The 17,392-nt window shown below is 31.9% G+C and overlaps 1 protein-coding gene across 1 annotated transcript in view; it reads left to right on the plus strand.

The window, feature by feature from the left end:
* The window catches only part of sd (TEA domain transcription factor 1 homolog scalloped), a 533,558-nt gene that overhangs the window by 281,368 nt on the left and 234,798 nt on the right, over positions 1-17,392 (plus strand). The window lies entirely within an intron of this gene.

The raw sequence follows: 17,392 nt of genomic DNA on the forward strand, positions 1-17,392 counted from the left end.
TTATTATTTGCTTAAAATCGCTTTTTTTGCACTGTTCCTTGTAGCGCTGTTTTAATCCTTTTTTAGTCCCGTTATACCTCTCAGCCAGTTAATTTTTTTATTCTATTCAAAATTCTATTCTCGTAAATTTTCTTTCGTAGTTAATCTTTTTTTTTTATTCATCACTTTCCATTCTCTTCGAACCTCACATTTTTAATGTCTCTAGTCTTTTGGTTTTGTTACTTTCGGGGTCTTTTGGTTTTGTTACTTTCGATTTTTCACGTCCGTAATGAAGTACACGCCAAATTTAATATTTTACAAGACGCTTTTTTTCTTCGTCTTACTACATAAAATGCGGTTCAAAGGAAATTTTTTGTGTAAGGTACCTTCGCTGTTCGGTTTAAATAAAATTAAATTTTTTTTTCGATTAATCGTTTACCGAGTAGATAAATACATAAACATATAAATTAGATAATCGATCTATTGTTCTTGCTCCAAGAATTTTACAAACAGAATTATAAAAGAATACATATTCGTTTAGTCCTTTTTTTTTTACTTTTCCTTATGAGTATCATTTTAAATTAGTTTATTGAAATAGTTGTAAATTTAAAATAAATTATTTTTTTATTCTCGTGGTTAATTTCAATGCTGCCGGACTGCAAAGATTTATTGATAATTTGTTATACAATTCATAATTTTTAAATTAAATTATTTTAAAAGAAAACCATTTACCGAACATATGTGGGATGTGATGGTGGCAAAGATCATCCAGGCTCAGGAATAGATATGGTACTTTAAAAAAGTAGATTCATTTCATAATTAATTAGTTTTATTTAAATTAATTCATTTGGTTTTTAATTAAATAATATTTCACTTATCGCGTTGTAATTTTCCTTGGAAACTAGAACGTATCTAGTTCCTCCTTATATATGTTGGTTATTTCTTTTAATAACTGTTTTGTGTGTTGGAACATGAATTTGCGCCAACTTCTACAGCTCGTCTTGTCTGCTTTTCCAGGCTTGTCTTGACACTGTCTAGGTTTCAACACTAAAAATAAATAACATTCAGAATGTAACTAAGTGCGACTAAACGTTAATGTGTGTTTTTTTCTTTCTAAGTTGCGGTGTGAATGATCCTTAACACCTAATACTTATTATATAGCTGTTATATAACAAATATAGAAATCGATAATTACAATGCTATTTCTATCATGAATAAATTATTTAATTAAAAAAAAAAAAAAAATGAAAATAAAAAAATGTTATTCATAGAACCTTCTTACATTTAGTATAATTCATTTAATATTTTCTCGTTCGCTTTTTTTTTCTTTTCAAATAGTTTTTAATATAATAATAAATCGATTAAAAAACTCTTCATAATACATAGCGTAAATCAAGGGTGGTCGTTTTTTTTAATTCGTTAAATGAATTAATAAAATTATTTATTTTAAATTCAATTTTTTTCAAAATTAAAAATCTGCTATGTGTTCCCACGGGACAATTAATCGATATGTTGAATGCCTATAATCGGCTTAAAGAAGAGAAAGTCCGTCAGCAATTAACTTCTGTATATTCCTTTTTCTTCCGAGTGACACCCTGTAACAGCGACGATTATGTAGGTTGTAATATTAGTTTTTAGTTCAGGTTGTAAAAAAATGCCTTCCTTACTAGGTCTCATACTCAACATTTCCGGATGAAAGGCAGAGAGACGCTGTCATTCTTCTACGGAGGTCGGCAAATTAAAATGAAGTAATAAAACTAACGGAATTTATTAATATTAAAAAAATATGATAAAATTTTATTTCTTTAATAACTTCTAATATTTTTTTTCTTTTTGATGTTATTATTGGATTATTATTTATCGTAAAATTTTTTTACAATCAGAGGTGCCTTTCCCTTGTAAGATCCAAATATTTCATTAATTGTTATTTTATTTGGCTATAACTCTGCAACCAATGAAAATAATACCATTTATGAAAAGCTCTTATTATTGCAGTTAATAAAAAGTCTAAAATCCTATTTTTGGGGGTTTTGGTGCTTTTTTTTGGAGACTTTTGGTCCGGTCGATTGCAATCAAAAGGGGAAGTGTACAATTAGATGTTACAACAGTCTAAACCGAAAATTTCAACATCCTACAATAATCGTTTTTGAGGTGTGCGAGATACGTACAGACGTAACGTCGAAACTAGTCAAATTGGATTCAGGGATGTACAAAATGGATATTTCCGTTGATATCTGAAAACCGACATTTTTAGCCATCACAATACTTAATTTACTTCGTTCAAGAAACTAAAAAATAAATGTAAATTTAATAAATCAGAGTTGGTTTTCTTCTTTTTAAATTTATCACAAACGCCGTATAAATTACTTTAATGACATTTCTCAAGTACAGGCTGTCCCATATAAAACGCAACCCAACCTTATATTGGTAGGTATTGAAATAATAAAAAGGCATGTTTAAATGCAAATGTAATTTTTATTATTACCATCCATTACCTTACATTTAGAGTAAATGTTGGAAGTGGCCGCCATCTTCTTGAATACAAGCTTCAATTCCTTTACAGCGTTTCTTGCAACTTTTTTCAAAGTTGGTGGCTGGATATTTAATACAGCTTGTTCAATACTGACTTTCAATCGTTCAAGTGTTCGTGGTTTGTCGCTGTAGGCTTTTTCTTTGAGGTAACCCCGTAGAAAAAAATCCGCCGCAATCAAATCTGGAGATCTTGGTGGCCGCAAGCCTCGACCGATAACACGATTACCAAAGAATTCCTCGACGAAATCAGAAGTTGAACCTGCGTAGTGCGATGTCGCACCGTCGTGTTGTAGCCGGCAGTGTCTATCTTCCTCTTCCAAGAGTGCGATGAACTGAAATAAAATATCCTGATATCGTTCTGCATTAATGGTGTACTCGAAAAAAATAGGACCGATTATTTTCTTCCGCGATATCGCGCACCACACGCCCGACTTCTGCGGGTGTATTGTTTTTCGTGATAAACGTGGGGATTTTCAGCGCTCCAAATTCTACTGTTTTGGCTGTTTACGTAGCCATCTGAATGAAACAGTGCTTCATGTGTGAAAAATAACGAATCCATAACATTAATTCCCTCACGCAGAAATCGACGGAATCGTTGACAATATTGTAGCCGCTTTTCTTTGTCGGGCTCAAGAAGTCGATGAACCGTTTGAATGCGATAAGGCGTAATTGTAATCGTTTGGTGGCGCCCGATGAACAGTTGACTTAGGCAAATTAATTTCAGCAGAAAAACGTCTGATCGATTTATTTGGCGAGGCGAGTAATCGGTCTTTGATTTCAGTGACTATCTGTATTCAACACTGACGCAGATCTTTTGTGTTCCTTGTTACAAACAGAACCGGTCTCTTTTATACTAACCTTAATACTGATGTTTTGTTAGGAGCTGGTTTATCTGGGTACTTATGGCGAAACAAATCTTGCACTGCAACCGCTGATTTCGTACTGAAGTACGACTCAACAATGAAAACACGTTCGTCTAGCGAAAACACCATCTTGTCTCTAGCAATACACTGAACGTTATGATTCCATTGTTGTTACTATCGGTAGTGTTCTACTGCGTCACCGCGATGTTCAGATGGACGAGTCCATTTCAGTAACGAGTAGGGGAGTAAGCTTGACTTTTGAAATTTCATGGATGAGTGATTGATGGGTTGCGTTTTATATGGGACACCCTGTACTAACTTAACCTTAAAACGGGGTTTTCTACTATCTAGAAAAAAAAATTAAGGAAAAAGTAAAAAAAATATGATGCAAAATTAGAAAAGTTTTCATTTGAGTTTTGTCCAGTTCAATTTGGTCAAGAATTAACTAAATACATGTCATATATAAAGTATTATTTATCTTGATAAATATATATAACCACCGGGTTGATTTAGTGGTCACAAATCGGCTATTTAACAGCAAATTGGAAGTCGAATGTTTGGTTAAAATCTTAGTAAACGTTATTTACTTTTATATGGATTTGAATAATAGAGAATGAATACCAGTCTGCTTTGGTGGTTTGGATTCAATTAACCATACATGTCAGGAAAGGTCGGCCTGAGTTTGTGCAAGACTACACCTTATTTACATGTCAACCCATTGCGTTGGACCACAGGTTTGCGTATTATTCACAAAATTGAACATATTGTAACATATACGTTAAGGATAGGAAAAAAAAGTAGTTCATGCGTAGTTCCGCGCATGAAGACCTATTTTCCCTTTCGGATGTCGTCACTATTTCGTATGAAGAAACCAACTGATTTTCAGAATATAATACATTAAATACGTTTGATTAACAAATAGACCCTACACACAAGCATCAAGTTTCATTCGTTCACTACTGTGTTCGCTGCAAAAGCGCGTGTGAAAAATACACTGTACAGTCAAATAGAGGTTATTTTGTCTATAGTCGATATTTAATTGTGCGTAACTCAAGAACGACTCAACCAATCTTCATAAAATTTTTCACGTGCAAAATATCAGGTAATCTAATACAGCATATCCAAATTTCAATGAAATTAATCTAGTAATTTTGGGGTTTCTCATCAATTTATCTTCATGAAATTAAACGATTTTCGTTTATATAATGAATATTACTGTCGATAAGTTTTTACATAATATTATGTAGAAAAATATGCTTTTTATGCGTCGCGTTCACAGTTGTTATACCTGTAAGATTGTGCTTAAATAATTTTCATCAATAGCATTCCAGGCAAGTAGCTGAGATTTTGTTTTGTTGAGGGGGGAACAAGGGGGCTGATGATGATAATGATAAAATAATATTGGAAATAATTTTTATATTGAAACGGTTGTTTATACTTTATTGCATTTGAAAAATACAAAACGTATGGCTTAGAATTGATACATGATTTACTACGCACATAGGAATCATAGTGTTAGTATATAATTGTTTTCATAATCCACATTTATACTTCACTATCACACATTTACACTCCAATAAAAGTTATGAATTATTAGAAAGCTGGTCGTCGATTTTTCTTTCTCACCATAATATCTAAAACGTCATCAGGATTAACAGTAATATTTCTATGCACTGATAAAGAAACTAACGAACTTAATCTTCCTTCCTCCGACTTGTTACGCGTAATCGTTTTGACTCTTCAATATAGAAAACGACCGTTCATTAGTACATGTTATTACCGGAAGAGTCGCTAAAACTCGCAAGAGGTAATGGATATTCGGTAAATATTTTTTATTGCAGCGATCCGATACTTCAGTCACTTCTAGATCGCATTTTAAATTTAATGATTTCGCACCAAATGAGATACTCCGTTTGGAGGATACATTCAGAACATTTAGTATCGTAATACATCGCTAAGATTTTTAGTTCATCCATTTTTCCAGGATTAGTTAAACCCGGCAAAAGAACTTGAAAACTTTTTCAAGGTTCTTGGAACGCCGTCTAGCTTCCCACGCATGTGTTTGGAATGCGACAAACAAGGGTTGCATTTCTGGTTTGCGTGAAATCCCCAGTAATCAATTATTTTTATTAGTATTGCGTCAGAGTGAGCGCGATGCTCACACGTCGAGTAACGGCGGATTAAGGTATATACGTGTTAAGGTGTATAAGAGAGGATTAATGACTAGGGAGATCATTATGTACCAATTTGTCTGGAATTTTGTGAAAATACTTTTGAGGTGTCATACATTACGAAAATATAAAATGCTAAAAATGTATTTTTTTGGATCCAACTTACTAGATTTAAACCCTAAATGATAAAGTTTAATAATTGTCCGACAATTTCGGCGGGGGCTATAGCCCCCTTACCACCGCCACTAGCTACGTGCGTGCATTCTGAATTTTTATTTATTTTGTATTTAATTCCTTTCATTTGTTTTTGTTTAACCTCCGGAACCACCGTTAGACATCGCTTCAGAGGATGAAATGAATGATTTGTCGTGTGTATGAAAATGCCATGCCTGACTGTGTTTTGAACCCGGGACCTCCGGATGAAATGCCGAGACGCTTCCACTCGTCCCACGGAGGCCGGCTTCCTTTACATGTTTAATTTACTATTATTTCACGAGTTATATATATATATATATATATATATATATATATATATAATTTTAATATCGACTTTTATCTCGTTTATTTTATTTATAATTGTATGTTTTGTAACGCTGATGTAATCAATACCATGATTTTCCTTGAGATTCATCCAAGGAAACGTTGGGGCAGTCCTACCTATTCCTGTTGTGATATGTGTAATGTATTATTATATACCGATAAGTATAAAATAAATCTTTTATTTGGACGTTTTCCAAGTAATAACGATTTCATTCACGAGGTATTACATTTGAAAAAAAAAAAGATGCATTAATAACATTACTGTGGATAAAAACATTTTTATTGCTGTGGAAAACAATCTGTGTTACGTCACGGTTAAAATGATATTAACAAAAAAAAAAAATGTATTTCATACCAGTGCGATGAAAATACTGTAAATTTCACTTAAAAGTGATTATCCAACGTCTTATGTTACTTAATCTAATTTATTACGGGATTGTTTCAGTACTTCGTCTCCTCAATTAATGTAGGAGTTATTATATACTTTTTTTTAGTACCACTTCATCCGTGAACTGAAAAATGATTATTTTTAATTATATTAATTTTCTTAGTTAATTTCTTAGTTAAAATATGTAAACGAATACATATTTAAAAAATGTATTTTTAATTTTAAAAAAAATAAAAAATGATTAATCGTTAGTGGATTTATTTAGGATTTTTTTTCCACAGTAATATATAGCGTTAAGTTATTATATGATTTCAATGTTTTTATTCTTCACCTTTTTAAACAAATTTTATAATGAAATAAAATTCTGTACGGTAATAGAAAAGTATTCGGCAATAAAATAAAAACGAGGCTTGGGTTTTTACAATCTTTTCGAAGAAAACTACGGTATTAGCTTTGATCGCATGGCGTTTATTGGGGTGCGAAAAATGACTTTTCCTTACGTTCAGAGATATGAGGAGTATGAACATATCATTCACTTAAATCGGGATTTCTTTTCGTTTATATTGACCTCCAAGGAACCGACGATTCTAGGCCATTATAACATATAGTTATAATAACTGATGTTTAGATAGCTTAGTTGTAGTACGAGCGTTATTTTTTTTTCAAGGTCCGATCGGACCCGATATTAAAACCACAGTGAAAATAAAAAAAAATTTTATTTGTGACAAGTACTTACATAGTTACGCTATTTTCTACATAGCCGCCACTCCGATTTAGACATTTGTCGTAGCGTGGTAGCAACTTTCCAATCCCTCGTCATATAACAGAGCCGCCTGTGTTTTCAGCTATTTTTCTACGCTGGTCTGCGGCTCGATGTCGGTGCCAAAATGTTGTCCTCCTAGCCAGCGATACATGTGAGCAGAGGTGAAAATCGGATGCACCCAAGTCCAACCTGGATAATGGATGATCAAACACTTCCCAACGAAAACGCTGCAGGAGCTTCTTTGTTACAGCGGCAGTGTGCGAATTTCGTTCATGATGATGACAAGAATTACTCTCACCTTATGATTGGTTAAAAAACAACGAATACGAGTGGTTGGAATTTTGTGTCTGATAATGATAAGAATTACTCTCACCTTATGATTGGTTAAAAACAAAAAATTCGATTGGTTGGAATTTCGTGTCTGATAATGATAAGAATTACTCTCACCTTATGATTGGTTAAAAAACAAAGAATTCGATTGGTTGGAATTTCGTGTCTGATAATGATAAGAAACATGACTGAAAACACAGGTGGCTCCGTTCTATGACGAGGGTATTGGAAAGTTTGTATCACGCTACGACAAATGTCTAAATCGGAGTGGCGACTATGTAGAGAAATAGCGTAACTATTATGTAAGTACTTGTTACAAGTAAAAAGTTTTTATTTTCAATGTGCTTTTAATTTCGTGACCGATCGGACCTTGAAAAATAAATAATCCTCGTACTTTGATATGCCATCTATACGGGTATAATCATTAAAAATAATAATTTATTTCCGTAATAAAATTATATAAAAAAACAAAAATATGTAATAATAAATAAAGAAAAATCCCTTTCGGCACGGTTTTAGGCGGAGTTAGATTTCACCGGTGCTAAGTAGGGGATAAAAAAAGATTTCCACCTTAAAATGAAGAAAAACTTCAAATGTACACAATACGATAATGGCTGCATGTGAAAAAAAGGTTTCACGTGTTTTGCATATGACTAGCCCCATCTTCTTACAATTTCATCAATATTTTTGTCGTCCCTTGCTGTAAGGGTTGCTTATATCAAAAATCATTTCATACAAAAGTTTTAGGTAATATTTAGAAGACTAACTATCACTTTCAACCGATTTGATATTGTGCCTATTAAGGGAAGTATGATTCTTTTTTGTTTTCGAAATAACATTTTTTCAAAAATTGTAAAAATTATTTTTTCTGCAAAATATCCGTTATTATTATTTGTTTCGAATATTTTGTGTTTTAATACTGTTTTTGAAGGTTCTTTTCTAAAGCAAAAAAACACTCTTTGTTTCTTCATTAGCAGTTTCTGTAAAATTGAGAAACCGGCAAACGGTTTTCATTGCCGATAAAACTTGTGGAGAATTGTCGAGTTGATGTCTTCACCGTTACCTTCATTCTCATTACCTACGTCCCAGTTTATTTCTGCTAGTACTGAATTCATTACATCATCATCTGTTACATTTTCATACGTTTCTAAATCTTTGTCAAACTGTTGATAATCTTCAAACAATTCAACAAATTTGACAACGATTGGTTTTGCAGACTATTGTCCCATACCGTTAAAAATTCTTCTTCGCATCCGACGATGCAGGTAGAAAGGAAAAGGTGACTCATTTTAACCGTCAAAATATTTCTGTAGCTACAATTTAGATGTGCTATGTTACTGACTAGTTACTTCCGTCCATCATTATAAGCGATAAAATGTTGCATTTTAATAGGTAAAATAAGTCATAATAACCGATATGTCACTATAAACGAAGTCATTATAAACAACGTATATATTGTATTTATGTATTAACAGCTTACCAAATCAACGAGAGACAAGTCTTTCGTCACTATATCCGATATGTTATTATATCCGTTGTCACTATAAACGATACTTATAATGTAGGCCTATATAAAAAAAAAAACATTTTGCTCGAAAATCCCCAAATTTTGTGATCAATTTCATTGAAGTTAAGATTTGTTGTAGTAGAATATCTAAATTGTGCATTGGCTTAGTCGTACTTTAGTTATTCAATTTAAGATCGAAAAAACATTGAGCGGGGCCTTTAGAAGCGTAGTTCGTTGTGATACTACAAGTTGGAAATACTAGATTGTGGATATTTGAATGCTACATCGTGGATACCGTGTTCTTTGGCGGTTGGGTTTCAATTAGCCACACATCTCAGAAACGGTCGACCTGAGAATTTACAAGACTACACTTCATTTACATTCATACATATCATCCTCTGAAGTAATAACTTACTGTGGTTCCGGAGGCTAAACGGAAAAAGAAAAGTTGTAACGTTAACGTTTTCAATAAAATTAGTCCAGTCGTTTTGGAGATTTTCCAGCCCGAAAATTTATACATGAATGGTATTTTCGTACTTCGTCTACCTCAAATTGTAATGAAAATTCATTTTTATCCCCTGTTTAACCATATGACCGAAAACAAATACCTGAAATTTAGGTTATGTTGCCTTAAACTAACCGGGTTGATCTAGTGGTGAACACGTCAAGTCGAGAGTTCCATCGTTCAAATCCTAGTAAAGTCAGTTATTTTTACACGGATTTGAATACTAGATCGTGAATACCGGTGTTCTTTGGCGGTTGGGTTTCAATTAACCACACATCTCAGGAACGGTCGAACTGAGACTGTACAAGAGACTCTAGACTTTATTTACACTCATACACATCATCCTCATTCATCCTCTGAAATATTATCTGAAAGGTAATTACCGGAGGCTAAACAGGAAAAAGAAAGGTTGTGTTGCCTTTTTTTGACCTTTAACTTAGCGTAACTCAGGAACAATTCGATCAATTTTCATGATATTTTCACAAACACAACTTCAGATAAACTACTATAACATTTGTAAATTTCATTGATATTGATCGGATAGTTTTGGAGATTTTCTAACCACAAAATTTATACACGAATGATATTTTCGTACTTCTCATACCTCAAAATATAAAGGAAACCTTTTTTTCGCTCCTCCGATCCCACAGGTTGACCGAAAATAATATTGTACTAAAAGTCGGTTAAACGTTTTATAAAAATAATTTTTTTGTAAACTGTAAACGTAAATAAAATTTAAAAAACTAAATTATAATTTAGAATTGTATCTCTTGTAACTGTTATAAAACAATTTATTTACTTAATGAGATAATTTTTTAAAAAATCGATTGTAACGTTTTTATATATTTATTTTTATCTTTAACATCTTACTTGTTGTCTTATAAATAGTTACAACACACCTTGTCTTAATTATTGCAATGATGGAATTTATTTGTTTGTTATTTAAATGAAAAACGTGTTCTTTTATTCTTATATGAAAGGTTATGTTGCTGTATATAAATATATAAAATTACGTTATATGCATATTGACGACGGTAACATTTGCTGATTAACGGTTTTAAGTTCAAGGTTTTTTTTATATATATGTACACATACAGTATTATGGAAATGTGTTGTAAATGGTAACAGTCAGTAAAGCTAACAACGTGATCGGCCGTAATTGTACAGGTAGATTTTTATGCCGGTAAAAGTCGTACGATTTAGCAAGAAGCTTGAGTCTGTGAATGCTATACGTTACCGGGCATATGCGAGGTTACCCGTTTACAACTTTTATACCTTATATTAGAATGAGTTAAATGTTGGTTTCTTTTTAAACTACTTTTTTTGTGAAATATTGTATTGGAGGGTCGTTGGGCTTTTTTGGAGCTAGATTGTTTTCAACTACATTTTATCCGTGGATGAATTATCCGTTTTAACCGTTTACTTCTTTTATTTATCCTTCATCCTATCAATAGTAATGGTGTCTGTTCCACAATTAAATCCGGCTTTGAAAACTTGAATAATATAATTAACAATTGAATTAATGTAAATACTAAATTAAAGTTCGATTAAATTGAAAGAAAAGTTTTAACTGAATTTAAAATCGATTAAATAAACCCTAAGACAGTATCATGTCATCAATTGAACAGATTTTCGTTTATTTTAGTTTAACATTTATAACAATTTTTTTTTTTTATATAGTACGACTAAAATCGTTAATTTTATGTTTTCTCTCTACTTAATTAGTCATGTTACATTTAAAAATAGAAGTATGATAAAATGATACAACGGATTACCACAGTAGTCAGACTGGAAAAGTAGAATGATACGGGTTATTTAGTGGGGATGGGTACACTCTTGGAGTAATTAAAATGTACTTGATAAATGTTAAAAAAATTATTCCGCCATTTAATCCATAATCTTTTTAAGTTAAAATAAACTGAATAAACCGTTAATGTAAACTTTTTTCAATGTCAGATGTAATTGTTTATATAAATCGGAATAGAAAGAATCACACAAGACTTCCACTTGTACGCCTATTAAATTACATTTACACATTTTTTTTTTAATGAAAAGTACATAAAATTTTATTTCATTAAAAACTTCTGAAATTTTTTTTCATCGTAAAATTTTTTGGCAATGAGAAGTTAATAATTATTAATAATCAATATATTTAAAATTTAAAAAAATTAAATGAAGTCTGATTCGAACCGATGTGCCTTCCCCTAAGTTCCAAATATTTCATTAATTAAAATTTTATTTGGCTATAACTCTGAAACCAATGAAAATAAGTACCACTTTGTTTTTTTTTTTTGTCTTCAGTCATTTGACTGGTTTGATGCAGCTCTCCAAGATTCCCTATCTAGTGCTAGTCGTTTCATTTCAGTATACCCTCTACATCCTACATCCCTAACAATTTGTTTTACATATTCCAAACGTGGCCTGTCCCTTTGATATATCGTTGAAAAGCTCTCAATGAGAGCTTATTACTGCAGTTAAGAAAAAGTCCTAATTACAATTTTTTTGGGGGTTTTGGGCTTTTTTGGACACTTTTGCTGCAGTAAATTGCAATCAAAAGGGGAAACGCACGACTAGATGTTAGTTCCAAATCCAAAATTTCAACATCCCATCTTGTTTATGCGAGATACATACGTACGTGCAGACATCACGCCGAAACTAGTCAAAATGGATTCAGGAATGGTCAAAATGGATATTTCCGTTGAAATCTCAAATTTTTCGCGATCACAGTACTTTTTTTACTCGAATAAGTAAGTAAAAAAATAAATTTATGTAATTCAATATATGCAGCAATGGTATATAGGAATACACCTGATATCTGATTATTATTTACCTAAAAAATTCTTTCTAGAATGTATGTTTGGTATTATATTATTAATTACATTACTGCCCAAAAAGGAGTGTTATGTATTTAGACTGTATGTATGATGTTTATTCTACTGTAGCTGCTGAACGGCTGAACTGATTTAGATCTATGACTCCGCGTTGGAATTCTTACGTCGCCGGGAGTGTCATAGACTATATAAATATTTTTTGCTGAATTCCTTTATTTACTTACAGTCAGCTTCTTTAACGAAGCTATAAGTAAGTCGTATGACCGATCATCACCTGAAAGAGGACCGCGCATTGATAATCCTCAAGTAATACAACAACAATAGTATAAAAATTTGATAGTGTCTTTGAACGTCCAGTCTATATTAACGTTAAAACAACAAAATAAATAACTTTAAATAGAACAGTAAACAAAACATTAACTTTGAAACAGCTAAGAAATAAACGTCAGCGTCAAGCCGCCAAATCGTATCATCATAACGAGCCATCAAGATCAAGTACATGGACCCTTTTTAGTCTCCTAACGTCTTCGTTGTTGCCTAGCAGATTCAAAGCGAGATGATTAATATGCTTATCCTACCTGGTCGCATACCTTGAAACTAGACGTCCAACTTCCTCTCGAACGTATGGAATGCCTACGTAATCTTGGATTTCAGGATTCCTCGCGAACCACGGCGCGTGGGTTACGTTCCGTAGAAGTTTGTTCTGAAACCTTTGAATTACCTCCACGTTGCTGTTATTGGCCGTTCCTCACAGTTCAATCCCGTACGTCTACATCGGTTTCAAGAAAGATAGACTATATAAATATGTATGTAGTAGTTTGTCGGTTGAAGTACGAACTTTAATGAATTGAATTAATGAACTGTGAGTCTTATCACTGTTAGTTGGGTTTGAACTGAATGATTCGAATCAATCCGATGAATGATATTACGAAAATAATAGAATTAAATTTACGTTAAATAAAGTAAATTATATTAAATAAATTTAAACAATTTTTGTTTAATAATAATGGGTTTCCCTGTGGGGATTGCGTGTGAGGTTAAAATGGTGAGGTGATGCGTGCACCTCCGTGGTAGGCATCTTTTACTTTTGAAAAGTTGTTTGTTAATGTGATCCGTATATTTTCTATTATTTTAATGACATTAATAAAATTGCATGTGTTCTTGAAATATATTTTTTTTCTCAAAAAGAAGTGTATGTATATATGTTTCATCGTAGCAGCTCAACGGCCGAACCAATTTTGATGTATGATCGCGCATCGGAATCCTTACGTTATCGGGAATGCCATAGGCTATGTGAATGTGTATATATATATATATATATATATATCATATAAATTTTAAAAAAATCGAATAAAAAATTCTGTATATAAAATTTTTACCCGCACGCTCTTTAATTATTCTATATTAAAGAGCAATATTTTTTTTTTTGGCAGTAATGTTTTTAGGTAGATTTCATAATAAAAATACCTTTTGTAATGGGTACCATGATTCGACTTCTGGAAAATTTCGATATATCTTTGCGTTTCACGTCCCCCAGACCCCAAAGCCAACGTCAGTTCAAAAGTTTATATATATACATTTATATACAGGGTATACAAACACTTGTACAACGCGTTAAAAAGTGCATTGAACACAACGGTGGCATTTTTGAAAGTGATTAAACCACATGAAATACTACTTGTAAGCAGCATTTTATCATTATAATAAAAAAACAGTAAGTATTCTTTCTTCCTCCAGTTATTTTCTACTGTACATAACGAAACTTTTTTCAATCTGTTAAAAATTAATCTGTTTTGTTGTTTATAAAAGTCGACATGTTTAAAATTTTGTTCGTTTTCTGTTGATATTATTTACATCAATCTTCTTATAATTAAATTCTCTACAATTTATGTTAAAAAAATGTATGATTTATTGGCAACTTAACAATGTTATTGTACGTCAAACGTAAAAAAATGTGTTTTTTGACCCTATTTTTTGCGTTTTACATGGGATATCTTAGAAACTAAGAGAGATACAGTTCTGGAATCTATTTTTTTCGATTTCCCAGCTCAAAAACCAGAAGAAAGAATTCAATTTACCCCTTAATTGACCTTCCTAGAATTTCAGAAAGCCTTAATTTACCCGGAGGAACTGAAACTCGGGCGAAATCTTTCACCCTATATAACTCGCTAACGAAGCGTTTTCGGACCTATGTTTATATGAACATTTTTCTTAGTTTTACCCTCTAGAATGAGTTATCTCATTCTCGCCTGTATATATATATATTTCACTTTCTTGTGGAGACGATAACTGCCAAAATTTTTTATCAATCATTTTCAAATTGCTACATAAAATGTAACGACCCAAAATCTCGGTCGAGTTTGTTAATGGGGAAAATCGGACCTTTGGGGTGGAAATGGGAGAGCTTTTTTTAAAAACCAAATGACTTTCATATTATGTAAAATATCGAATTCGTATAAAGTTCCTGCTATTTTTTTGGATAAGGGCCTAAAGCTTATCTAACTAAAGTTTTTTGATATAACCAACCGTTGGGCCAGGGGTGGAAAAATGGGGTATCGAAGACAAAATAAAATCGTACTTCTCTTAATGGAGACAGTATCGAATCGGTTTAAAGTGGTTTTTAGACCTCTAACCATTACCTAAAATGTTTGTCTGAAACAATTTTTGATATGAGCAACCCTTACGGCAAGGGGTGACCAAAATGTTGCTGGAATTATAAGATGTCGTATGTTAAACATGTGAAACTTTTTTCACGTGCAACCAACCATTCTCTTGTTGAGTAAATTTGAAGTTTTTCTGAATTTTAAGGTGGAAATCTTTTTTATCTCCCACTTAGCACCGGTGAAATCTTCCTCCGGCTCCCGCGGTGGCGAAAGGGATTTTTTAATTTTTTATATTTTTCTCTGTTTTTTTATAGTTTGTTGGAAGGTTAAGGTAGTATTGACAATATCTTATAAGAAATTAATAAAAGGTTGTAAAAAAACGTGTGATTCCCGTTTAAGTTAGGTTTAATCTAGTATTGTATAATCTAAGTTGAAGTGTTGGTAAGTTTATATTGTGTGACGTGATTGAGTAATGAGTTGTCATTTTTAAAGCAACCGATTCTTAGAAAAACTTAGTACTTTCTAATATTTTTGTAATACTTGTGTCATATTTATTTCTGAAATCAGAGAAACCTATACTATCTTGTCGTGTTGATACATCAGGCGTTCAAACCCTCTCTTATTTTTATTGTTTTTTTCTCAAAAATAATCTTTTTTATTTGCCACGTCATGTATTTTTTTTTTTTTTTGCATACTTTTCAATGTATATTAGATTAAGGTATATTTTATTAGTTGTTTGCTTAATTACATTTATTAATAATATTTTGTTGAAAAGAAAGTTGCGTATTATTTTACAAATTACTTAGAACGTAATAGAAAACAGTTCATTAAACGAAGCCAAAGGAAATCGTTATGATTATGTCATAAGTCGGTCTGTCGAAGAAAACTAGAACATAATAATGTAAAATAAATATTCTAGTTACAAATTGCATAAATTTAACCTGTGCAGGAACTATTTGGAAAAGGTTTCCTAAGGGATAAGAAGCAGAGATTATGCTGCAATGATTTATTTAAGTTATATTAAATATAATATTTTAATGTTACGTTGTCAGAAAAATAGTTTTCAGTAGTTTTCATTAGTGCCATATAGGAAAAATTTCTTTTCGTGAGATCATTCACCGAGATTTGAACCATTCCTCATTCAACAGCAACAACTAGAAGAAAACAAGAACAAGGACACAAACAAAAACAACAGCACCAACAACCATAAAAAGAACAACAATAACAACAAAAGCAATAACAAGAAGTAGAACAAAGACAAGAAAAACAATAACAATAAAAACAAAAAGAATAACAAGAATTAGAATAACAAAAACAAGAACAAGGATATTTGTCCTTTGGTAGGTGCTTCAGGAAACAGGTTGGACATTTAGGGAAATAGAGACTAGAACAAATAGGTCGAGCTAGTGGGTTAGTTTGCTATTACCCTAATCTCTCTCTCTCTCTCTCTCTCTCTCTGTGTGTGTGTGTGTGTGTGTGGTGAAAAGATGGTTGTTATATCGCAGCCTCATTTATTGATTAGATTTATTTTTTTAGAATTTATAATGTTTATAATACCATCACCCAAACATTCAAGCAGGAAGTAACCGAATTTAATATTGTTATAATATAAAGCTATTTAGTTTACACTTATCTGATAACCGCCCACTAAGAAGAATGACCATAGCAAATGAAAATGTAATGATAAATGGTAGAGACTGTTTAAGATCACTTATAGAAAACAAAGTGGATTTACAGTCCGACTGAAACGAATGTGCCCCTGAGCTGCGGCAGTGTAGTCGTGGAAGAAAATTTATAGAATATTTCAAGAATATATTTTTTGTGTTGTTTAGTTTTAATCCAAGTATAATTTCTTTCTTAGCAGATAGTAATGTGTACGAATAATTTAGTTTCACCGTTTACACCTCACAAAATTATTTTATATTTCTAAAGTTATTATTACAATATACGTTCTGTGCTTAACCATTACTACTACGTCTTTTGAGGTTGCCCCTTTTTTTTATATAGAAATGGAAATTCTTCTTCCTCCAGTTTTTATTTTATCCAGATTTTCTCTCCCTCCTTCAAACTAAAATGTAGTGTTTCAATTTTATCTATCTTTAGTCTCTCTATGTATTTACATCATTACCTACAAAGCTTACTTCATTGAAGAGTATAGTCTGGCAAGAACGAATTGCGGGTAAATAATAGGGTTATTAAGAGTAATTGATTTGCTAATCTAGCTCTGTAAGCTACAATATACTGCTAGTTAAATAATCGAATACTGCAATTTTACCGCACTAATTTTTCAACTACAAACATAATTATGTTTATTTCGTTTTAATTTCAAAAATAGACATAAGTCAAAATTCTTAATTATAAGTTGTTTTTTTTTTATTTT

This window comes from Lycorma delicatula, chromosome 11 (genome assembly GCF_047948215.1).
Source record: "Lycorma delicatula isolate Av1 chromosome 11, ASM4794821v1, whole genome shotgun sequence".
NCBI lineage: Eukaryota > Metazoa > Arthropoda > Insecta > Hemiptera > Fulgoridae > Lycorma > Lycorma delicatula.